The sequence below is a fragment of the Schistocerca nitens genome, chromosome 4 (genome assembly GCF_023898315.1).
Source record: "Schistocerca nitens isolate TAMUIC-IGC-003100 chromosome 4, iqSchNite1.1, whole genome shotgun sequence".
Classification (NCBI taxonomy): domain Eukaryota; kingdom Metazoa; phylum Arthropoda; class Insecta; order Orthoptera; family Acrididae; genus Schistocerca; species Schistocerca nitens.
Window position 1 is genome coordinate 256,749,895 of NC_064617.1, and position 26,341 is coordinate 256,776,235.

The 26,341-nt window shown below is 42.2% G+C and overlaps 1 non-coding gene across 1 annotated transcript; it reads right to left on the reverse strand.

Annotated features, from left to right (window-relative positions):
- Positions 1-22,198: 22,198 nt before the first annotated feature.
- On the reverse strand, positions 22,199-22,273 carry Trnas-cga (transfer RNA serine (anticodon CGA)). The gene has a single exon. It is a non-coding gene; the product is annotated as a tRNA-Ser (tRNA).
- Positions 22,274-26,341: the final 4,068 nt, after the last annotated feature.

Below are 26,341 nucleotides of genomic sequence, written 5' to 3' on the forward strand. Positions count from 1 at the left end.
CATTATCTTCTCAAGTATTTGTCATCACCAGAATGTTGTCAACATACAGTGTTACACTTTCTAGTACTTCTGGATCTAATACTGTGGTTAAAGCTGTGATTAACACTCCAAAACAGACATTAAGTTGAAAAGGTAGGACATAAAACTGTTAAACTATATCTCCAAAAATAGACTCTCAATTTTATAGATTCTGGTGTTAGTTTCACCAGCCAAAGCGAACCTTTTAAATCAGTAGTTGTAATGTATTTAATGACTTGAAATTTTTCTAATTGTTCATCAAGGTTTTCAGGTTTTATGAGTACAGTGCAATTATTTTATTGGTTACTCATGCTTCTAGCATGAGATGAATACTTCCAGTAGATTTGGTTACTGCTAGAAATTTACCACGTTACAGTAAAATATAGATGGTTCATTTATATTCCATCATAGCACTTGCGTGATCTCATACCTCACTGCTGGTCGTTTCTACCAGGGGAACTTCCATATTGTAAATATAGGTTTTAGTAACACCTGGTTTTTGTATAAATACCTGTAAATGCTGCAGTAATCGTGTAACTCACCTTGTCGGTCCTTTGCTGTACATTCACTTACTTTATCGCCTACAAGTTTCTCTAAGTCTGATATCTTTTGTTAGGAATGGCTAACATTATGGCTGTCATTATCGTCTAAGCATTGTATATGATAGCTCTGGGAAAAGATTTGTCTTCTCGCCATCGTGCATCAACAGACAAGAGATATCGATTATTCCTTCTTCCTTTCTCAGAAAATGTACGCCTGTCAGGCAGTCAGTAACTAAATGATCATTTCCATCATCCCATGTGCCAGCTTAATTGTCATTAAATTCTCCATCCTAACCCGACGTGATTTAACACTAACTTCGCTCACGACTCGGCGTTTCTGGATAGGAAAATATGGAATAGGGCCTAATTCCCTCGTTCTCTCATGGAAATTTTATGACACAGCACATATGGCTGCCCCCACATGTATAACATTTGTGGTTGCAACACCATCGATGATGGCCTGCGCTGTGCCCTCTATCACTTCATTCTATGGGCTATGACATTTATCACTGTCTTTGGTTAACTCATCACGAGGATCTATGTTTTCGTTGTAAATCGATAAGAGTATAGGATTCGTCTGATTACTGTTTTTTTTTTAATTTTTATTCTGGTTCTTTTTCTTACCTTGCGACAGGTTGTTACCTCCGTTATGATCCCCGGTCGTCATCTGGCGGTAAGATGAGACTGAATATAGTCTGACAGGCCATCATTTTATGGCTGAGGCTCATTCGGTAGCTCTCTTATGATCACATGAGGATGTTGTGTCCTCCAGTCACCTTGAAAGACATGTCTCTGTCCATTACTATGTGTGTTACTTGTTACTAGTTGTATGTTGGTAACACTGTCTGCTGCACATCAGAATGTAACATCGTGTGTCGTTTCGCTATTGTCCTTTGTTTAACATTACCTAAAACACAGCTAAGTTGTAGTAATGCAAGTGGCAGTACGGCTGATACTGGCTATTATTTCTTTCTTTTCTTGTAGTTGTACGGGCCATGAGGTAGTTCCAGTATGACTGCAAGACTTTCTAGCAATAAAATTCTCTGAAGATCGTTTCGGATCAGAGTAGTCAACAGTCTGTATTTGAACAATATGTTGTGGAATACGAAAATATGTGAAAATTTCATTACTACCCTAGGATTATAAAATAGGTCTTTAGAAGGGAATTGAGCCGCAGATACATTTTCATTACCAAAATTTCGTGCCGCTTGCACATGACTGGAATTTGCATGAGTGCAAAAGTGGGTATGGAATACATTACACTTTCCTGTAATTGTAATTCCTTTTGCAAATTAGACAACTGTGAAGACCCATTTTGTTGCCAAAGCAGAGCTTCATCAAAAGTTTGTTTAAGCTGTTCAAGTTCGTGAATCTGCGCAGATTTTGAAATCTCATTGCTTGCAAAGTATTTATTCATTGACTTCTGTGCCACTCCCAGTAACTCTTCACTAATACATTTATCAACGTGCTTATCTCTGTTATTTACCCATTCAAAATAATTACTGCTAAACGTATGAGTCTGGTCATCGAATTCTAACTTGAAATTTTTTGTACGAGGGGGAGTTTGAAAATAAGTTTCCCCTGTCGACTGTGGACAGAGTTGATATGTGCGAAAGACGACACTGCAAGTGAACGCTCACGTGCAAGACACCGATACACCATTGGGTAGAGGTCGATCGCGACCAAGCAGATGGCGCTGTCGCAGTGCCTGCGCAAAGCGGAAACCAGCCGCTCAGTCTTTTCCCGGAGCTATGAGGGGAGAAGGTGCCCAACGGCCTTGCCGCAGTGGTAACACTGGTTCTTGTCTGATCACCGAAGTTACGCGCTGTCGGGCTGGGCTAGCACTTGGATGGGTGACCATTCGGTCTGCCGGGCGCTGTTGGCAAGCGGGGTGCACTCAACCCTTGTGAGGAAAACTAAGGAGCTGTTTGATTGAGAAGTAGCGGATCCGGTCTCGGAAACTGAAATACCGCCGGGAGAGTGGCGTGCTGACCACATGCCCCTCCATATCCGCATCCAGTGACGTGTATGGCCTGAGGATGACACGGCGGCTGGTCGGTACCGTTGGGCCTTCCTGGCCTGTTCGGAAGGAGTTTTAGTTTTAGTTTTATGGAGAGAAGGTGCGTTTTACAGTCGTGGTCAAAGGCGGAAGCGAGAGCTGTTGTCTTCTATGAATGGGCACGTGGAGTATCAGGCACAGAAATTCATAATCGCCTTGTAGAGGAGTATGGATCAGGTGTGATGTCGAGGCAAATGGTGCGGAGATGGTTCCAGCAATTCAGTGATGGACGGCAGCAAGTGCAGGACATACCGAGACCTGGACGGACGCGCACGGCCACTACAGATGCAAATGTCAGGAATGTGGATGACATGATTAAAGCGAACCGGCGTATCACCATCGATGCAGTAGCGCCAGAACTTGGAATCGGACATGAGCGAACTCACAAGTGACTTTCATCTGTTTCCTGATTTGAAGAAGACTCACGGCGGAAGGTGCTTTGGCAGCATTGCTGACGTCAAACAAGCCGTTCAACGCTTTTTCCGTGTGCAACGCCCTGATTTTTTCCTGGAAGGCTTTTTGAAGCTTATAAAGCGGTATGACAAATGTGTCAAAGTACTTGGAAGTTATATAGAAAAATAAAGATATGTCTATCTTTAATGTCTCATTCTCTTTTGTTTCCTTTCATACACAACTCTGCCCACAGTCGACAGGGGAAACTTATTTTCCAACTCCCCCTCGTATATTCATTAGTGAAATGTTCTACATTAGACTGAAGTGAAGTACAATGTCAAGGAGCACGGTGTTTTCACCAGTGAGTTTACTGTATTAGTAGCCAAATGTTGGCAAACATTACATAATATTGTTATATTCCTAGCTAACGTTTCTTGTTGTTGCTTCAAATTTTTATTCTCTTGTGATATTTGCTCTGCCTCTAGGAAAATGTTATTAAACTTTGACTGCAAATTAGGTACACTTGATGAAAGCCCTGATGTTTGTGATATTTTTTGTTGCTTCATCAAACTATGAGCCAACGTGGTCATTTCATCTTTAATGGTAACATTAGGTGATATCTTTCGCGACATTTATCGTATATTGAGTTCAGTAGAAGCTTGCACTGGCAGGAGCGTAAAGCCAGCTAGAAGGTCGAGCGCTTGCGTTCGCAACCTGTTCATTACTTGTAGGTGACTGAATATTTGAGTGAAGTTAATTTATACTTCATTACTTTCTTCTTCTAAAGATACACTCCCAGAATTTATTCCTAACATTTTTTGTTTCTTATATACACTCCTGGAAATGGGAAAAAGAACACATTGACACCGGTGTGTCAGACCCACCATACTTGCTCCGGACACTGCGAGAGGGCTGTACAAGCAATGATCACACGCACGGCACAGCGGACACACCAGGAACCGCGGTGTTGGCCGTCGAATGGCGCTAGCTGCGCAGCATTTGTGCACCGCCGCCGTCAGTGTCAGCCAGTTTGCCGTGGCATACGGAGCTCCATCGCAGTCTTTAACACTGGTAGCATGCCGCGACAGCGTGGACGTGAACCGTATGTGCAGTTGACGGACTTTGAGCGAGGGCGTATAGTGGGCATGCGGGAGGCCGGGTGGACGTACCGCCGAATTGCTCAACACGTGGGGCGTGAGGTCGCCACAGTACATCGATGTTGTCGCCAGTGGTCGGCGGAAGGTGCACGTGCCCGTCGACCTGGGACCGGACCGCAGCGACGCACGGATGCACGCCAAGACCGTAGGATCCTACGCAGTGCCGTAGGGTACCGCACCGCCACTTCCCAGCAAATTAGGGACACTGTTGCTCCTGGGGTATCGGCGAGGACCATTCGCAACCGTCTCCATGAAGCTGGGCTACGGTCCCGCACACCGTTAGGCCGTCTTCCGCTCACGCCCCAACATCGTGCAGCCCGCCTCCAGTGGTGTCGCGACAGGCGTGAATGGAGGGACGAATGGAGACGTGTCGTCTTCAGCGATGAGAGTCGCTTCTGCCTTGGTGCCAATGATGGTCGTATGCGTGTTTGGCGCCGTGCAGGTGAGCGCCACAATCAGGACTGCATACGACCGAGGCACACAGGGCCAACACCCGGCATCATGGTGTGGGGAGCGATCTCCTACACTGGCCGTACACCACTGGTGATCGTCGAGGGGACACTGAATAGTGCACGGTACATCCAAACCGTCATCGAACCCATCGTTCTACCATTCCTAGACCGGCAAGGGAACTTGCTGTTCCTACAGGACAATGCACGTCCGCATGTATCCCGTGCCACCCAACGTGCTCTAGAAGGTGTAAGTCAACTACCCTGGCCAGCAAGATCTCCGGATCTGTCCCCCATTGAGCATGTTTGGGACTGGATGAAGCGTCGTCTCACGCGGTCTGCACGTCCAGCACGAACGCTGGTCCAACTGAGGCGCCAGTTGGAAATGGCATGGCAAGCCGTTCCACAGGACTACATCCAGCATCTCTACGATCGTCTCCATGGGAGAATAGCAGCCTGCATTGCTGCGAAAGGTGGATATACACTGTACTAGTGCCGACATTGTGCATGCTCTGTTGCCTGTGTCTATGTGCCTGTGGTTCTGTCAGTGTGATCATGTGATGTATCTGACCCCAGGAATGTGTCAATAAAGTTTCCCCTTCCTGGGACAATGAATTCACGGTGTTCTTATTTCAATTTCCAGGAGTGTATTTTGATTACAATATTGAAGAGCTAATAATCGCAGTAAAGTGTTTTTTGCAGTGAGTAACATTAACTGATAATGGAAAATATTCACACTGTATGTAAATGACCACCATGCTGATTGCACTTAATTCGATAATTAAATGCCCTATTATGCGCGAGATGTAACTAGCTCGTCCATTTTGGACCAACTAAAATGCGTATTGTTATGATTGTTACTGTTAACTTTATCTTACCGTATGAAAGCATGTGACTGACTAAGACAGAAAGGATATGTACTCCTGAAATATTTAAGTAAAAAAAAAAGAGTGCAGCCTAGCATTCACTACTTCACGAAAGCGCAATAATGATTCTCTCTTAATTTATGTACTTTTCATTGTCCTGTGGCTTTTTAATTTTTCTGCAGAAAGGTTTTTTCCTTATTTCGTTTCGTGTTAATTCTTTGCACTCAGTTTTAGTTTCCATTTGATTTATGAGTCCATACTATTATGTTCTGAGCGATCACACAAACAATTAGTTCAATGAAACCAGTTACATTAATGTTACAAGCTGAAGAAATGAACAAAAGTCTGTGCTGCAGCCGACACTCGAACCCAGGTTTCTTTGCTTACTAGATGGGTATGGTAGCCATTACACCACACCAACAGTGTTTGTTACACCACTGCATGGAATACTCTACTCCAACTTCCTCCCTAACACAAACTTCAATACACGTCGTCCCTTTGTTAAATCATCACTACTGCCAAGGCTCCCCGGTATTGGAATAGCATCACAGCTTTGGATGTAATGGAGAATTCCTGTCTGTACTTCGGGTGTGGTTGATCCATAGACCTCATATAATTACATTTTCCTTGAGACATATAAGACTCAACTTTATCTACGACGTCTCAAGGAAAATTTAATTGTATGAGATCTATAAAGCAATTACAGTTTTATAAAATATTATTTAACAGTCATATGGGCATTTTCGCCATTATGAGTTGGCTTCCACCTCCGCTCACTAAATAAGTGCCGAACCACGGAAACAGTACATATAGTAACTGTACCAGACTGGTGTTGGTAGCCACGCAACTAACGATGTGGACCGATAGAATTTTTGAAAATGTAAATTGTATATCACGATTCGTAATCGCTCTATGCAGTGTAATTAGTTAAAATTCTCAGACTGCTTCTTTGAATGGCTGCAGGTTCAGGTTGTACGATAAGAGAAGAAAAGACACTGAAAAATTAGTAACGAAGTCATGGCAGTGGCAGATCTGTGTCATGTCAAAATGTAGCGTCGCTCCCACGAAGGGCTGAAAAATGGTCCTGACAGTGGAACAATTATCAACACAAATATGTGGCCTAGTAATATAATAAAATATTCGAACACATTTTGAATGAGATTTAGCTTAACATATTGGAAATTAATCAAAATATCCACGGGTGTGCTGCCGGTCTATAGTGTCCAACGGGCACAATATTTCGGCGATCATACATGTCGCCATCATCAGGTGAACTGACGGACTGAGCTCCTGTGAACGTGCCGGCACGGAGATCCGTACGCTAAGGCTGCTCAGAGGGAACTGGGTTCGGTCGCGGCGGCGGCCGATTTAAATACCCTCCGCCCGCGGCGCGCTCCCTCCGCCGTCCGCGCCCCGCGCCACGGTCGCGCGGTGGAACAGTTTGCGACGGCGTCTGAGATGACGTCGGTGTGATGGCTCTGTCCGCCGTGGTCGTCACAACTATACGTTTGCTCGATGTACTCTTGATTAGCCCGATCGCTGGTTCCCAAGCCTTGCTAAGATTATAGCCACAGTCGCGGTTTATGAGGTCGTCATTGGTGCGAATTTCGATGGCCTCTCTAACAACACTGTCCCAGTATCTCGACGTCTGTACCAAAATCCTCGTGCGGTCATACTCCATGGCGTGATTTTCCGACAAACAATATTCAGCGACCGCCGACTTCCTCGGATACATCAGTCGAGTGTGCCTCTGGTGTTCACGGCATCGATCCTCGACGGTACGCATCGTCTGACCAATATACGACTTGCTGTCAGTAAGGCTTGGGAACCAGCGATCGGGCTAATCAAGAGTACATCGAGCAAACGTATAGTTGTGACCACCACGGCGGACAGAGCCATCACACCGACGTCATCTCAGACGCCGTCGCAAACTGTTCCACTGCGCGACCGTGGCGCGGGGCGCGGACGGCGGAGGGAGCGCGCCGCGGGCGGAGGGTATTTAAATCGGCCGCCGCCGCGACCGAACCCAGTTCCCTCTGAGCATCCTTAGCGTACGGATCTCCGTGCCGGCACGTTCACAGGAGCTCAGTCCGTCAGTTCACCTGATGATGGCGACATGTATGATCGCCGAAATATTGTGCCCGTTGGACACTATAGACCGGCAGCACACCCGTGGATATTTTGATTATCAAATACGCCGGAAGAAACTCAAGAATCACATATTGGAAATTATTCGGAGCTACAGAGAACGATACTTACATGACAAGACCAGGATGGTGAAAGGCAAAAACGAACAGCCAGGCATCCCCAAACTGCCCTCGAAAAAATTCAAAACCTCGCACTCGTTTATTTGTACGATGTCCGGACAGTTGCCACGCCGGACATTTGCCACGCCGGACATTTGCCACGGTTTTACCTGCTCCGAAGGGTTCGGTCCCTTGTCTCCCCTCCTCCTCCTCGTCCTCCTCACCCGCCCGCCCAGTTTGCTTTCGAAGTTCCTAACGTGATCATCAGTATGGAAGTTATTACAACGAACAAGGGCAGGCCTTCTGCTCTTTAGAAAGGTTTCGCGTATCTTAAACAGAAGGAGTCTAAAGGTGTTGTTACATGGATGTGCTTACGCTGAAAAGCGTATTATTGCAAGGGAAAGCTGCTTTCGAGGAACGGAAAAGCGTTGAGCGTATTACAACATCTCTGTGGACCACCTGACGATGCAGCTCTGAAAGTGAGAAAGCAAGTGGAAAGAGCGAAGAGAAGGTCTCGAGAAGAAACTACACAGTTATCGGAGATATACGCGGATGAAATGGGAAATCTGCATAATAAAGTTCATGACTTTGTTGCAGTGATGCCTAATTCAGAATCTATGAAGAGAACCATGCGTCGTCGATGGAGTCAAGAGTGGGGGAATCAACAAGAGCTGGTAGTGGTTTGTGGGGGGTTGAAGGGACCAGACTACGAACCAACAAGAGCCTAAGAACTCTTATGAAAATTATCTTCATGAAGATCTATTAAAAATGGGAGATGGCAGTAGTTTTCTTCTGGAAGACGATAGATTAGAGGTGAGAATAATGATTTTTAGTGGAAGCAAAGGAAAAGAAAGTTTAAAAAACATGTTCCCATTTTTTTATGGATGGAACATTTAATAGATGCAACTAGCAGTTAGCACAGATCTACACCATAGACGTAGACTTAGGAGGCCCGATTAAAGAAACAAACATTCTTCCTACTGTATTTGCACTGCTTCCTAATGTAAGTAGGCTGTTTAGGTTTTTTTATTGATAACGCCACCTCAGTATGAAAATCACCGGCTATGCCGTGTGCAGTCTGTGGCTGCTTTGCATTGTTGTAATACTCAACCATTGTAGTGTTAGGCAGCTGGCTGTGAACAGCGCGTAGCGCTGGGCAGTTGGAGGTGAGCCGCCAGCAGTGGTGGATGTGGGGAGAGAGATGGTGGAGTTTTGTAATTTGTCATGATATCAAGGTAAATACATTGTTTGTTCTCTATTAATATCTTTCATTTGCTAACTATCCCTATCAGTAGTTAGTGCCTTCCATAGTTTGAATCTTTTATTTAGCTGGCAGTAGTGGCGCTCGCTGTATTGCAGTAGCTTGAGCAGCGAAGATTTTTGGTGAGGTAAGTGATTTGTGAGACGTATAGGTTAATGTTAGTCAGGGCCATTCTCTTGTAGAGAATTTTGAAAGTCAGATTGCGTTGCGCTAACAAAATATTGTGTGTTGAAAGTCAGATTGCGTTGCGCTAACAAAATATTGTGTGTTGAAAGTCAGATTGCGTTGCGCTAAAAAATATTGTGTGTCAGTCTAAGCACAGTCGTGTATATTGTTAAAAGGGGACGTTTCATATGTCGACCCATAGCCTAGGATACCTCACTGGAATCTTCTGATTTTTTTTTCTTGTAGTTTGTGTAATTAGTGTAGATTTTGTTTATTGCTAGCGCGTAATTATAGAGAGAATTTCCTTTGTAGTTGTAGTTTTTCATTGTTGTATAGTAAAATAGTTGTGGCATGCATGTAAATTTGCACCAAGTATTTCGCAGCTGCAATTAACTAGATATTATTTTCAGTGTTATGTTAATGTGTTCTCTTATTTTTGCTCTTGAAATTGTGTTTTTCTGTGTTGTCGTGTGAAATACTGTGACAATAATGGCGTGTGAAAAACGTAACACTAGGCTCCAAAGCAAACTGAGAAATAATAGTGACGACGAGCGTAGTTTGCCAGCACCACTGTGTAATGGATTAACAGACGTTCAAAGTAGTAATTTGGTAATTGTGCATAGGGAAATGGAGCGGGTTGCAAACAATGGTGTAGACAGCGAAACAATTAGAGAACAGGGAAGCATTATCGATCGATCGGTCGGCAATAGCGCGGCTCAGGAATCCGAAATGACACGAGACGATCTCACAAATACTGTAGATTCAGGTTTTGGATCCTCACCGTTTTCTCAAATAAGTCAAGACACATTTTCTGCTTGTCAAAATGTGAATGTTGCCGGTGCAAATGCACTGCCGAAAAGCGTAGAGGAACAGATTCCAGACACTAATGCATTGTTATTACAGCTAATGCAACAAATGGAACAACATCAGAGACAAACACAACAAAAGCTTGAAAAATTAGACACAATCGAACAAAATCAGAAACAAATGGAACAAAATCAGAGTCAAACACAGCAACAGCTTCAAAAGTTAGACTCCACGGTTGAACAAACACGTGAAGATTTAACTACTGAGTTACATCACATTGAATCGAAATGTCAAAAAGTCTGTAATGACGTAAAAACACAAATTTGTGAGCATTTTCAACCTATTTTTTCGCGGCATGAAAATGCATTACAGAATCACGAAGCAGCTATAAAAGAACTGCAAACCATTGTTCATGAAAATCATGAGACCTTGTCGGCTAAAATTGACTCAGTTGCATTTACCGATTCGGTTACGCAACTTGCAAAAACTCAAGAAAATTTAAAGGACACAGTAGATACTCTGAAACTTGGTTCAGAAAAATACACTGAGGAAATAAGTACACTATCAGAGAAAGTAGCCGAACTTTCGGATCAGTTCACTAATTTATCTACGAAGGTAGATGAAAATCTGAATGACACAAAACCGGTAGTCTTTAATGACACAGAAGAGAGCGAACAAATTAGGAAACTGAAACAAAATCTGAATCAACACCAAAGAGAAATCCGGGAAGTACAAGATCAGCTGACAGAGGTAATACAAGAATTACGTATTTCAGAGGACACTCGCGCCCCAATACAGGAAGAGAGACATAGAAATACGGAACAGCCACAAAATAATAACACAGCGCATTTCGGAAATTATGAAAGAAATTGGCAAGGTGCACCGAATTTTGAAATGGAACCGCCGAAACGACGTAACAATGACCGATATGCGACTCGCCGACATGATGACTTTGACTATAAGCTGTTCATTACTACACGTAAATTCAAAACGTTTAAAAATTCTGCCAACGACATTCATCCACAAGCGTGGCTCCATCAATTCTCTCATTGTTTTCCTCCCAACTGGTCATTAGAACACAGATTAGAATTTATGTGTGGCTATTTAGAGAATGAACCAGCTCGAAGAATGCGATCGGTTTTTCACGATTGTCACAGTGAAGGAGAATTTTACCATGCCTTCCTCTCAGCATATTGGTCTCAAGCTACACAAGACCGAGTAAAACATAGCATCATGATGATGAAACACTTTGAACAATCTGAATTTTCCAGTCTTGTCAAATATTTTGAAGACATGTTGCATAAGAATCAGTATCTTTCAAACCCATACAGCCCCTCAGAACTCATCCGCATTTTCTTAATCAAATTGCCTGAACATTTACGACGTATTATTTTAGCAGGACGTTGCAAAGACGACATTGAAGCTTTTCAGGGACTCCTACAAGAATTAGAAATTGACACTGACAATCGCGGAACGCGAAAACAGGAACACAACAATTACAGGTCACATCCATCGCAATTCCGCGATGAAAGAAATAATAACTGGACGCGACAAGGCTATTCTCGCAACACAAATCGTGACCAAAAAAGATACCACCCATATGACAACCGTTGGCAGAATAATAGGTACAGAGAAAGATCGCACTTCCATAGTAATGAACATGATAGAGATTACCATAGAAACAGACAATATGGGAACCAAAACAATTATTATCAAGGGAGGCAGAATAACTTCAGACGCAACAGTTCGGCGCGCAGTTACGATTCAGGGAGAAATTCTCCACCACGTGACGGACAAGGAAGAAACTACGGAACCTACCGATATGACGACAGACGATATATTCGTAACGACAGACCTGAATTGCATCAGAACTGGCGTGATTTAAACAGGGCAGGGCCTTCTCGTCAGAGTGAATTTGTAGAAGTTAGGTCTCCTAATCCCAATAACGGCGCGCGCCAACAAAGAGACAGACAGTGACTCGCACAGCAGGCAGCCGCGTGCGCCCGCTGGCTCCGAGAAAAATAACATAAGACGCTAACCTTGAGAAAAATTTTAGCATTCTTTACCGATGTATAAAACATGACAATTGCTTTTCAGTTGAAAAGTCTGAGTACTGTGAAGAGTAAAGGTTTACACCACATTTCACACGTAAAACCGTTTATTGAAAGATAATCTGCTTTTTTTTTTAATGCAACATTTTGGTTTACTTGAAAATACATTCTGGGTTTAAAGTACTTTCTGTGAGATACCAGATGACACAGTGGTTAGTTTATGTGACAGCTACACGATTTTATCACGACGCTACTAATGTGTGACACAATTCATCTTGTTGCTTTTGCGGTGTATCTGTTTTATATCTGCACAGTTTTCTGAATTCTTCAGGAAAGAAAAACATGTTTTAGTAGTAACTTTTGTGGTATGGCAACAATGAGACAGCCTTTTTCGTGGCACAACAATACGTTACAGTACAGTACTTTCTTCATCACAACAATAAGCGTAATAACTAAGATATCTATACGCAAAGCATTTCACTTTTGTTTAGCATGAGGTAAGTACATTGACTTCTGCAGAACTTAGCTTTCGGAGGACGATAACTACGACACTTCCACAGAGATTATGTTGCGACAAGACGCACAGTTTAGCGCTACAGTACACGCATTTGAGTGATTAATCTTATACTTAAAACACTTACTTTTAAAGATTTTTTAATTACAAAGAAGGTTTTCCGTGATACATTTCATTCCATTGCTGTAATCTGTAACACCTGAGGGTATAATTACATTAATCCTCAGGGGGGTACACGCTTACTTTGTGTACCATGTGTGTGGCAACCACAAGGAACCCTAGCTAATATGGTATTTGCTTATACAACTTTACACATCGGTACCATATTTCTCCAACACAGTATTACACAGCTATCAGATCATTTAACTGAGAGAGACAAACATTTTTTTTACTACGTCAGTGACAGATGTTTACGTAATTACACAGTTGAATAACTTCATACGTATGAAATTGTATTTTGTCTGTACTTTGTAAACTGTTCATATTTTTTCGGAACCATTGTGATACAATGTGAGCTTTGAATGATGTGTTTGGTATGGAATTATGATTTTAAAGTACGTTTGAGGCAGATGACACTTTTGAAATGAGCAGAGAATTTTTTTTAGGTTTTGAAACTATTGGAGGAAGCTACGACGATTTTGAGATTTGACTGAGGTGTTATGATGTTATTTTTTACGACGACGATGTGTATTATGTTGTTGAGGTATGTTTATGATTAGTAAGCTAATGTTATATGAAGAATTTGATTATGCTATGTATCTAATGATGAAGTATTGAAGAAGCGTCGACGAATTTGTATATGTGTAATAAGGTAAGGAGTAATGAGTAGCGGTTAGGAACTCTGCCTTGTGAAGACGTATGTTGGAAACCGAGAATCGTACTTTTAGAATTATGAAATGTGTGTAAATGCGTGAATGTATCACAATGCCGACGAAAATTTTTTGGACACTGTTATATTCATGGGATTTTGTTTTTACAGGTTTGCAACGCTAATTCTTGACCTGTGAAATATTTTTATTTAAGACTGCCATTGTAGCGGAAACTGCTGTCGTAAATATTTCCGTACGAAAGTTAAGTGACCACCTGCACGTAATACGTTGTGGGCACACAGCTGTGTCAGACACCTGGGCGACAGCCGCCCGAACAAAAAAAAAACCATTAGCCTTCCAGCGGCACAGGTAGAAGAAAAAAGAGGCCATTATAATCGCTATTGACGTTCCTTTGTAGAAAGCATCGCAACATTTCACGGCTATTGTCGTGCTAATTGAGAGAAATGCCATATGGCTAGTGAATGACGTTTCACGCCTTGCTTTGCGCATTTTGTTTAATATCTAGTTTCTAGCACTGGTTAAAATAAAATTTTATAGATGTACTAATATAAATATTTTCTGTCTGCAGATCTATTAAACAATAATTTTGTAATCCACATTCTTCGAAAAAGGAGCTCTTGGAATGGAAAGAACAATAAGAAGGGACTAATACCAGGAACTGCATACATAATTTTCTTTTCAACTACTGAGTAATTTTTTGTAGAATTAGTTTTTGTGGTGCACCACTTTAATTACTTAGACATTAAGATGTGATTATACATTTCCCTTATCTGCATTGTTATCTTTAGTGTACTATTTTTTCTGCTTGAGCTATGTCATATTTAGATATAAGTTGCTGCTGTTTGCCAGGCATAGTGTTATTGAATTTGATTTTGTATTATTCTGTTAAGCCAGTTTTACTAATGATTTATTTTTATATTTTTATTGTTTGCTGCACATTGCCTTAGATTAGTTGTAATATTACAATTGCTTTGCTAATTTCTTAATGCTGCTTGCTTCGCAAATCTGCGTTTTTTTGTCATTGCTGTTTGTGTTAATTTGTTATGTGCTGCTGCATTGCCTCGTCCCTTAGTTTAGCATCTGAGCTCAGTAGATTTAAGTTAGCTTAAGAGGGGGTAGACTATATAAGAAACTAACTATGATGAATTGGAAGAAATGCATTGAGAAGCCACAAGAAACAGATAGGGCCAAAATGAGTATTGTACAATGAGAAATAATTATTTTGAAAGAAATATGGTTAGAATACAGAAAAGAGGTACAGATAGGACCATTTGGGAATAATGATGAACGAAGAGAGATCTCCAAGAACAAAACAGGTTTTGTTCACAAAATACTGCAGTACCAAAAGTTACACTGAAAACGAACCCTGTCCTTTCCATTGTGTTATCCCACTATGTGTTTGTGTTCCCTTGTGTATTTGTGTACTTCCTGTCTTTAGTTGTTTATCTGATAAGACCTATGTTGTAGAATTTTTCTAATACTATGTTATTTACTTTGTAAAGATGTTTATACAGTATTTGTTCTGTTTTGTTTTAATGCTCATGTGGAAGTTGATATTCCAAAAGTTATTCTGATCTTTATGTATGTACTTATGTCATTATTTTTGTAACACTGATGTATATGTTTATTTCTATTCTTTTGTAAAGCCCCTATTACTACGAATGTTATCTCTACTATTATGTTTTTAATGATGTTTTCTGTACCCTTGTAATTGTATTCTTATGTTATAAAATTGTAATTGACACCAGGTCATCAAATTAAGTAACTTGTAAGTTACATTTCACTGCACACGTTTCTATTGGTCATAGTATATGGACAATATGTGACAAGTAGGGACTGTTAGTGTTTTCACGTGTGTTAATAATTCAGCAAGGGACTGGATAACAGCATTGCTTGTTCTAAGGACAATTCCAACAACTTTGTGAGTGCACAAGTGGTGGTTATGGACTTGTTATATTATCCGCAAGACTCTTCAATGGTGATTGTGTACCTGCACAGTCACAACAGATGGCTGCTGGCCATCTCTACAAGGACTACAGTGGGTCTGCGCCTCTGGTGGCCCACCAGTACCATTATATCTCTACAAGGACTGCAGTGGGTCTGCACCTTTGATGACTCACCAATACCATTATTTCTACAAGGACTGCAGTGGGTCTGCACCTCTGGTGGCCCACCAATACCGTAATCTCTACCAGGACTACAGTGGGTCTGCTCTGTGATGACCTACCCACCAATACTCTTCAAAACTTCGACTGACTCCGCTGTGAGTTTGCTCTCTTGTGGCCCATTACCTGTCAACATGTCGAGAGTCAGCACTGTCTTTCCGTTGGAAGGACAACGATACTTCTTCAAGACTGCATGGAAATCCACTACTTCCGTGTGCATTTTCTTTTACTGCTCAGACTTTGAGAAAAACACTGCAATGTGATGAATGATCAGGACTGTCTTTATGGACTGTGAGAAAATTTTAGCTTTTGACCAACATTGTATCAATAAGTGTGTGCATTTGATTTCTTTGTTATTGTAATTGTGAAAAAAAAATTTTAACAAATATGTATTGGCCAGTGCCCAACAAAATTTGTAAAATTTTTTGTGGGGAGCATGGGGGCTATGTAAGTAGGCTGTTTAGGTTTTTTTATTGATAACGCCACCTCAGTATGAAAATCACCGGCTGTGCCGTGTGCAGTCTGTGGCTGCTTTGCATTGTTGTAATACTCAACCATTGTAGTGTTAGGCAGCTGGCTGTGAACAGCGCGTAGCGCTGGGCAGTTGGAGGTGAGCCGCCAGCAGTGGTGGATGTGGGGAGAGAGATGGTGGAGTTTTGTAATTTGTCATGATATCAAGGTAAATACATTGTTTGTTCTCTATTAATATCTTTCATTTGCTAACTATCCCTATCAGTAGTTAGTGCCTTCCATAGTTTGAATCTTTTATTTAGCTGGCAGTAGTGGCGCTCGCTGTATTGCAGTAGCTTGAGCAGCGAAGATTTTTGGTGAGGTAAGTGATTTGTGAGACGTATAGGTTAATGTTAGTCAGGGCCATTCTCTTGTAGAGAATTTTGAAAGTCAGATTGCGTTGCGCTAACAAAATATTGTGTGTTGAAAGTCAGATTGCGTTGCGCTAACAAAATATTGTGTGTTGAAAGTCAGATTGCGTTGCGCTAAAAAATATTGTGTGTCAGTCTAAGCACAGTCGTGTATATTGTTAAAAGGGGACGTTTCACTAATACGAAGAAAGACATATACACTCCTGGAAATGGAAAAAAGAACGCATTGACACCGGTGTGTCAGACCCACCATACTTGCTCCGGACACTGCGAGAGGGCTGTACAAGCAATGATCACACGCACGGCACAGCGGGCACACCAGGAACCGCGGTGTTGGCCGTCGAATGGCGCTAGCTGCGCAGCATTTGTGCACCGCCGCCGTCAGTGTCAGCCAGTTTGCCGTGGCATACGGAGCTCCATCGCAGTCTTTAACACTGGTAGCATGCCGCGACAGCGTGGACGTGAACCGTATGTGCAGTTGACGGACTTTGAGCGAGGGCGTATAGTGGGCATGCGGGAGGCCGGGTGGACATACCGCCGAATTGCTCAACACGTGGGGCGTGAGGTCTCCACAGTACATCGATGTTGTCGCCAGTGGTCGGCGGAAGGTGCACGTGCCCGTCGACCTGGGACCGGACCGCAGCGACGCACGGATGCACGCCAAGACCGTAGGATCCTACGCAGTGCCGTAGGGGACCGCACCGCCACTTCCCAGCAAATTAGGGACACTGTTGCTCCTGGGGTATCGGCGAGGACCATTCGCAACCGTCTCCATGAAGCTGGGCTACGGTCCCGCACACCGTTAGGCCGTCTTCCGCTCACGCCCCAACATCGTGCAGCCCGCCTCCAGTGGTGTCGCGACAGGCGTGAATGGAGGGACGAATGGAGACGTGTCGTCTTCAGCGATGAGAGTCGCTTCTGCCTTGGTGCCAATGATGGTCGTATGCGTGTTTGGCGCCGTGCAAGTGAAAGCCACAATCAGGACTGCATACGACCGAGGCACACAGGGCCAACACCCGGCATCATGGTGTGGGGAGCGATCTCCTACACTGGCCGTACACTACTGGTGATCGTCGAGGGGACACTGAATAGTGCACGGTACATCCAAACCGTCATCCAACCCATCGTTCTACCATTCCTAGACCGGCAAGGGAACTTGCTGTTCCAACAGGACAATGCACGTCCGCATGTATCGCGTGCCACCCAACGTGCTCTAGAAGGTGTAAGTCAACTACCCTGGCCAGCAAGATCTCCGGATCTGTCCCCCATTGAGCATGTTTGGGACTGGATGAAGCGTCGTCTCACGCGGTCTGCACGTCCAGCACGAACGCTGGTCCAACTGAGGCGCCAGGTGGAAATGGCATGGCAAGCCGTTCCACAGGACTACATCCAGCATCTCTACGATCGTCTCCATGGGAGAATAGCAGCCTGCATTGCTGCGAAAGGTGGATATACACTGTACTAGTGCCGACATTGTGCATGCTCTGTTGCCTGTGTCTATGTGCCTGTGGTTCTGTCAGTGTGATCATGTGATGTATCTGACCCCAGGAATGTGTCAAAGTTTCCCCTTCCTGGGACAATGAATTCACGGTGTTCTTATTTCAATTTCCAGGAGTGTATGTTCGTCTGTTTCGTCTGATAAAACAGGCAGTCTCTCAGTGGTGTCCTAAACAAGTAAAGATGGACTTTGAGGCAGCTGCGATATCTGCCATTCGTCAAGTTTTTCCCACAACTGAAATAAATGGATTCTATTTCCATATGAAGAAGAGTTTATGGAGAAGATCTAGAGTTCTCGGTCTAACTGAGGAGTACCGCTAGAACGAGGATTTAAGACTTCACGTCAGCATGTGTGTAGCGCTGGCAGTTGTAAAACTGGAGGAGGTAAGCAGTGGATGGATTGAGATTCATGCAGAAGCTCCTGATAACGGAAGGTTCTCTCAATTGTTTGACTACTTTGTGGGATAACTAGTTAGAGAATGAGGATATCGCAATAGAAATGTGTGACTGTTACGGAAAAAGGCACCGAACGACGAATGCTGTTGAAGGGTGGCACAACAAAATAAATAGTATTATCGGAAACCCTCACCCTAAAATCAACTATTTGGTGGAGTGCTTGAAAAAGGAAGCAGAGCTCACAAACTGCATGTACATGAATTTGGAAATGAATCTTGAAGGTAAGAAGAGGAAGAAGAAGTACTTGAAGATGGACGACAGGATAGAGAGAATCGTAAAGAATTAAGAAGAGACTGGCAACATTAGGTCTTGCTTGAAAGCCATTGCCCATATTCAGAATCTGGACTAAAATACGTTAAAAATAATGTATTAAAAAACTATGAAGACCACTGAGTCCTTGCAGATTACAGAGATAAAATTATTAAAACATTAAAGCAGCATTATCGGATCTAATATTAAGTTGTAATCGTAAATAGAGTGTACATTAGTTCAGCGTGTTGAGGCCAATTTTACATACGCCAGAATGGTAAATGGCAATTTATCATTTTAACGGTCCAAAGCCTGTGCAAAGTGTGATGCGAATCAGCCTTTAATGTAAAAATTAAAAAGTGTTTCAAGCCTCACAAAAGTATCCCTATTGTTGTCAGGTTAAGATAACTTTTTTCTACCTTCCAATATTATGGCCATACTATTAAATAATTGTCAGTTCTAAAATAATTTTCTGAAGCTTCAGAATCGCAACTATCACCTAAAATATCATGGTTTGTTAAACTGATAGTATACGCTTTTGTAAAAGAAAATGGGAACTGAACCTTTGAATTGCACCTAAAATTGACATCCCAAAACTGATCTGATGCTAAGATTGACAGTTTTGGCACCTCAAATATTTTTTTATTTAAGTTTAGCTGCAAACATTTATAGTAAATGTAAATCAACCTAAGTACATTTAGATATAGTCCTTTAAAAATTAAAATTTCTTACTAAATGGTTGATTATCTTTAAACAGGTCAATAAAACCAAGGAGTTTACTACTGAAAATTAATTGTTACTAAAGAACATCAGAAACAAATGTATTAGACCTACTTTTCTTATACATTAGAGACTTTTTGAAAAGATATTTGATCATTTCCTCTGTCACTGACAGTGTAATTTCAGTTGCTTTGCAACACCAGGGATATCTACTTCTAAATTATGTTTGCAGCTGTTCTCATTTCGAATTCTGGAATATTTCCTTCGTCTTCTTTGGTGGAGGATTTCCGGAAAATGCATTTACTAACTCCACTTTAGTGGCACTGTCATCAGTAACGTTACCGTCGCTGTCGCGCAATAAAGGTGCTTACTGAGCCTTTCCGATGGTTTACTTAACATGGGACCAGTATCTTTGGATTTTCCGCCACATTTCTAGAGCGAATTTCGTTATGGAAACTATTAAATGCATCTCGCATTGAAATCCGCACCAAATTTCGAGTCTCAGTGAAACTTCACCAATCTTGGAGATTTTGCGTTCGTCTAAATTATACGTGCCTTTTGCGGTGCTCCTACAGCAGCTTTCTGTAGTGTTTTGTGTACCGCGGGGGATCAGTTCCGTCTCTTATTAATTTATTTGGTATGAATATCTCGAGTGATGTTGATACTATTTCTTTGAACTTAAGCCACATATGGTCTTCATTTACATAGTTTGGAAGGATTGGAGACTATCTCTTAGAAAGACGTCACCCGAATTTTTAGCTGCTTTTATAAATAGATATATTTCGCGTTATTTTTGGTGAATTTCTTTGTTACGGAAGTGAGCCTGTCTACGTCTGCGTGTTCACTAATCCCTGTATCCGTCGTGATGCTCAGGATTATTTGTGGGTAAGAGGTCAAGTGTGTTTTCGTAACCATTTACAATTTCAATGGCCTCGTCAACTAATTGTTAAAAATAATTTTAAAAAACATTTAGAACAATTACGGAAGTTGTTTTCTGTTTACAATATCGTATTAAAATGTATTTTTGTCAACATGCGGAAGGTAGATTGAAGTAACAGCCAACTATAATTGTATGAGTAGGGTACCTATTTGTGATGAGACTCAAGTTTTATTTTCTTTGAACTGTTCAGCAACTGTTTCATCTGAGACAGGGGTCGGTAAAGGGAGCCAGTTATTAATTTATTCCGGTTGTCAAATATAACCTCTGCCCATACTAAGTCACAGGAACTATCTGCTTCAAAGTCGATTGTGAGCTTACATTATTTTTCCTTAAGTTGTCCTTCTTGTTTCTGTTATAGTGCAGAAATTTATAATTACGGCTTTTCCCTCCAGAACCTAAGATGCTTTCTCTGTGACCCTGTAAATACCAGAGCTAAACAATGTAGAACAACAACGTACGTTACAATCGTAGCATTCTGTATTACTTCATTTCCTTATTTCTAACATTTAAAATTGTAAGTCGACTTTAGATGACATGTCAATCATAGATGTTCTTATCTCTATTTAGGGAACGTGTTTTCAGTTATGTTTTGAACATTGTCCCGCTACACTTTATTAACTAATGTTTTTTGAGAGTAAATTAATAAGGAGTATGTCGTTCTTCTTTTCAAACATTCACAAACCCATTTATTCTTTCCCTATTGTCTTTTGGGTATGCAGTTGTAGTAATTAAAGTAGGCACAAATGCAGTGATTAAAAAGAAATGATTAGCGTACATTCGCATTCTCTTTACATCGTTCCTTTCTTGTTGTTCCCATGCCGATGGACTGTTTCTATCGCAAAGAGTAAGCGTGAAAGGAAGCTACCGTACAGACAGAGGAATCTATATTTATACTTGGCAGAACTAATTACATACTGACATAATCGTCGGCATTGCGTTCGTTTCCCAAAAGTTATAAATATTTCGGAAAAGAAGCTCTGTATTTGGCCAAGATGTCGAAGAAGAAGGTCCCTTACGTACTGGTTGTATCGAGTAAGATGTGGAGACGGCGGTTTGAAAGGGGACAGAGGTAGTGCGGGGAAGGGCGTCCCTTACCTGAGGGATCGCTACTCAAGCTACCTGGCGAAGGGGCAAGTGAGGGAAATGTCCGGCGTGGCAAATGTACGGCATTCATTTGTACACATGGTGGAATTGTTGGTACACGGAGTCTATGGTCCTCAATCGTCAAACAAAATTTTACACACAGAAAACTGTCTTTAGTAAAACGGGTCTTACAGTATTAACGACAAAAACTTCTTGGGTGACTCGTCCAATAGCAGTTGCAAATACGCTTCTTGCACTTCAGTTGTGGAAAAAGAAAGTGACCTTGTTCCAGATTGTTCAGATTGTTCATGAGTTCACCATGGTGCGGCAACTAAAATGAACATGAGCCTCGAAATCTGACACCTTCCTCAAGCTGTCGTCAAACAACGGACTGTACTTAGAACACAACGCCTTCAGTTGTAACACTTTGCCTTGTACTATTAAACCAAACAAGTCGAAACTGCCCATACCGGAAATGAGTGGACTTTCCTTCGAATGTAACACGTAGAAACACATTGAAATGTACTGCTTTTATGTATCTTGAAAAGCGGCAGGCAAACTACGTGGCCCTAAGAGGCTGTTGTAGCCGGCGATTACGTAGCTTCTCGTATGTTGGGCGGTTAAGCAACGTTACACTTGCATCGTTTTCTAATTGTAATTTCAATCATGATTAGTCGCACGTAAATGTACAGATAACTTATTTGCCTGCCGTTTGAATACTTGAGATCGTTCGGACTGATAAACAGGTTGAGCCACTGACCAGTCACCGTCCACGGGCGTGGCATTGACAACGTTCACTTCCCTGGAAACAGAGTTAGGATTTGAAACTTCCTGGCAGATTAAAGCTGTGTGCCGGACCGAGACTCGAACTCGGGACCTTTGCCTTTCGAGGACAAGTGCTCTACCAACTGAGCTACCCAAGCACGACTTACGCCCCGTCCTCACATCTTTACTTCTGCCAGTATCTCGCCTCCTAGAATTTCATTCTAGAGTTAGGATTTGAGTTTGAAAATTACCTGGCACTAGGCTTTCGAAGAGACATACTTTGTATATGGCACTGCTTGCTGCATGAAAAACACTTTGATTCCTGACGCGGACATTGTTTCCGATCATGCGCTTGGAATCACCATGGGAATGACTTCTTTGTGTATGTTCGCCGTGCTCTGCATGCTGATAGCGTGACTGAGTAGCACGAACCTGTGATTTTGGTCTACGCATGACCTGTGCGGGGGGAGGTAGCTGACTGAGCTTGCATATCAAATTCGGTAAAACCAACTACCTTGCGATTCCAAAACAGACAAAGCAGTTTGTAAGTCTGACTTCGGCCACTTGAGGATAGTCGTACAAATGCAGGCGACTGACATACTGCAACCTACTAAAATGCTAATCAGTTAGCATTTTAGCCAAAAAAGCTTACATCTTGCAGTTATCACACGCACTTTATGAGTAAGTGTTCACTAATTCCTGCCTCTAAATCATCACAAGCAAATGATCTCTGGACGCACATTTTGAGGAGATGACTCATACAGTGAAGCACTTGCTCCGCCACCAGGACAATTGATACCGTTTCGCGCTGGAGAAAATCCAGAGAACGGGCCGGAGATTACGTTTGAAAATATGGTGTGTAGATAAAACACCATTCTTTCGTGTGTGTACCTCTCATTATATTCAGTAAAGAATTGTTGAAGAAAAAAGAACCACGGTGTTTTACTTTCTGGGCCACTTGCGTAAATCATAAATTGCTGCATATGAAATTTAGCTAATGCATGGAATTTTTCTTGAGACGTAGCAAGAGGTCTACTGTCTCCAGTCATGATATAATGGAATATATGTACCGCGTTTAGTATCATGCGAGAATGAAATCTACTCCTACATCTACATCAGACTCCACGAGTCACCAAATGGTGTGTGGCGGATGGTACTTTCGGTACCACTATGTGGTCTCTCCAACGCTGTTGCACTCGCGAATAGTGCGTGGGAAGAATGATTGTCGGTAAGCCTCTGTATTGGCTCTAATTGCTCGAATTTTATCATCGTGGTCAATACCCGAGATGTATGTGGAGGGAAGTAATATATTGTTGGACTTCTCCTGAAACGTGCTGTCCCGAAATTTCAATAGTAACTCTCTCCGTGATGCACAACGCCTGTCTTGTAATGTCTGCCAGTGGAGTTTCTTTAGCATCTCCGTAACGCTCTCGCCAGTTAAACGATCCCGTAACGAAACACGCCGCTCTTCGTCTGATCTTCTCCATCTCCTCTATCAGTCCTACCTGATAGGGATCCCAGATAGATGAGCAATACTCAAGAATCGGGCGAACAAGCGCCTTATTAGCCACTTCTTTCGTGGATGAGCTACATTTCCTTAAGATTATTCCGATGAATCTGAGTCTGGTGTCTGTTTCTCTCACTACCTGTTTTATATGGTCATTCCACTTAAGGTCGCTCTGGATAGTTACGCCTAGATATTTTACGGCAAACGCTGTCTCCAGATGTTTATAATCAATAGTGCAGATGTACTGTAGTGGATTTCTTTTCCTATGTATGCGCAATATGTTGCATTTATTTAGTTTAGGGTCAACTGCTAGAGCCTGCACCAGTCATCAGTTCTCTCCAGGTCGTTCTGCCGATTCTTACTATCTTCTGGCGTTGTTACTTTGATACAGGCTACTGCATCATCTGCGGAGAGCCTTAAAGAGCATCCGACGCTTTCTACTAGATCATATATATATATATATATATATATATATATATATATATATATATATATATATACTGTAAACAGCAACGGTCCTATCACAGTTTCTTGTGGTACTCCGGATATTACCTACACATCTGTCAGTTTCGTTTCGTTAAGATTGACGTGTTGAGTTTCGCCTGCAAGAAAGTGTTGAATCCAATCGCAAGTCTGCTCCGATACTCCGTAAGCCTGTATTTTTTTCATTGAAAGTCAGTGCGGGACGGTGTCAAATGCCTTACTGAAATCAAGGAACGCGGCATCAATCTGAGCGCCGCTTTGTCCACTTCGCTGTGGATCACGTGCAGAAACAGAGCGAGCTGAGTTTCGCAGGATCTCTGTTTGCGGAATCCATTTTGATTTTTATAGAGGAGATGTTCATTTTCCAAAAACGTCATAATTATTGAGCGTAAAACATGTTCCATAAGTCTACAACATATTGACGTCAGCGATACATGTCTATAATTGCGTGAGAGGTGTTATGATAGGTTAGTCACCACTGGTGGCGGCGTGTTTATAGCAGTAAAAAATTTGATAAACTCCGTGAGGTTATCACTGATTCCGAATGTGAATTAATCTGAAATTGAGTATCAAAGAACGGTCAAAAATGGTGATTGGATGGTTCTATAGATCTCCTCAGTAGGGATCTGTAGTTGTAGATCGCTTGAGACAGATCTTGCAGAATATCGTTAGATATTTTCGTGATCATGACGTTGTAATTGGGGGTGACTTCAACTTACCAGGTATAGATTGGGATTGTTATTCCATCAAAACTGGTGCCAGAGACAGGGATTAATGTAGTATTGTTCTGGATGTCTTGTCCGAAAGAGCAGATAGTTAGAGAACCAACTCGAGAGGGTAACGTCTTAGACCTTCTGGCAACAAACATGCTAGAGCTTATCGTATCAGTTGACGTAGAGGAAGGCATCAGGGATCATCAGCAGCTGTGACGATGGGTCCTACAAGGAATATTGAGAAAGATAGGTAGATATATTTGCTCAGCAAGGGTGACATATAAATTTCACAATATCTGAGCAGTCGGCATCAAATATTCGGTGATGAGGACGAAGATGTGGAGAAAAAAATGGAAAAAATTCAAAGGCAAACGTCCAGTATGCGCTAGACAAATATGTTACGAGTACGGTTTTAAGGGATGGGAAGGAGCCACCATGGTTTAATAGTCATGTTGGAAAAGCGCTACGCCAACATAGAGCACATCATCTCAGATTCAAGAGAAGTAGAAACCTAGCAGACAAACAAAATCTGCAGAAAGTGAAAATGAGCTTAAGGAGAGCAAAGAGAGAAGCGGTCTGTGATTTTGAAAGTAAGCCGTTATCAACCGACCTGGGTAAAAACCCTAATAGATTTTGGTCGTATGTAGAATCAGTGAGTGCGTCATTCTTTCAGCGACCACACGGGCACCGAAACGGAAGATAACAGAGAGAAGGCCGAAATATTGAATTCGATCTTCCGAAGTTGTTTCACTGCGAAAGATCAAAACATTGTCTCTCCTTCCATACTTCGTGCGAAATTCGAAGTGGTAGATAATAAGATAACCGATCGCGGAATTGAAAAGCAACTATAATCGCTTAGCAGTGGAAAGGCCGTCAGGACCAGATGAGATACCTATAAGATTATGTAAAGATTATGAGAAAGAACGTGCTCCCCTTCTAGCAGTAATTTATCGTAGATCGCTTGAGCAGCGAAAGGTACCTAAGGAATGGAGAAAAGCGCAGTTCATTCCCATTTTTAAGAAAGGCCGTAACATACTTGTCTGATGCATATTGAACGATGCCTTTGAATTTTTTCCATTAGTTCTTCACATCTTCGTCCTCATCACCGAATATTTGATGCCGACTGCTGAGATATTATGAAATTGCTATCCTGTCACTCTTGCTGAGCAAATACATCTTCCTACCTTTCCCTGAGGCGTAACCACCACGACATTTATTGTCAGCAACTGAGACGTCTTGCAGACGCAGTCCCATATCAATGACCAGCAAGACTACGTGAAGTGATGCTACTCCACGACAACACCCGCTCGCATTCTATTAGACTGACAAAACTATGCAGGAGGTAGGTTGGGAAGTTATTCCGTACCCAACTTCTTCACTTCATTGTGTGCCCTCAGATTTTGATCTTTCCCGCTCTCTATCGAACAACTTTCAAGGATCTTCGTTTGCGGATGAAAATGAGTTCCGAACATGGCTCTACCGAGCTCTTCTCCTCAAAAGCATGTGACTTCTATAGTCGCGGAA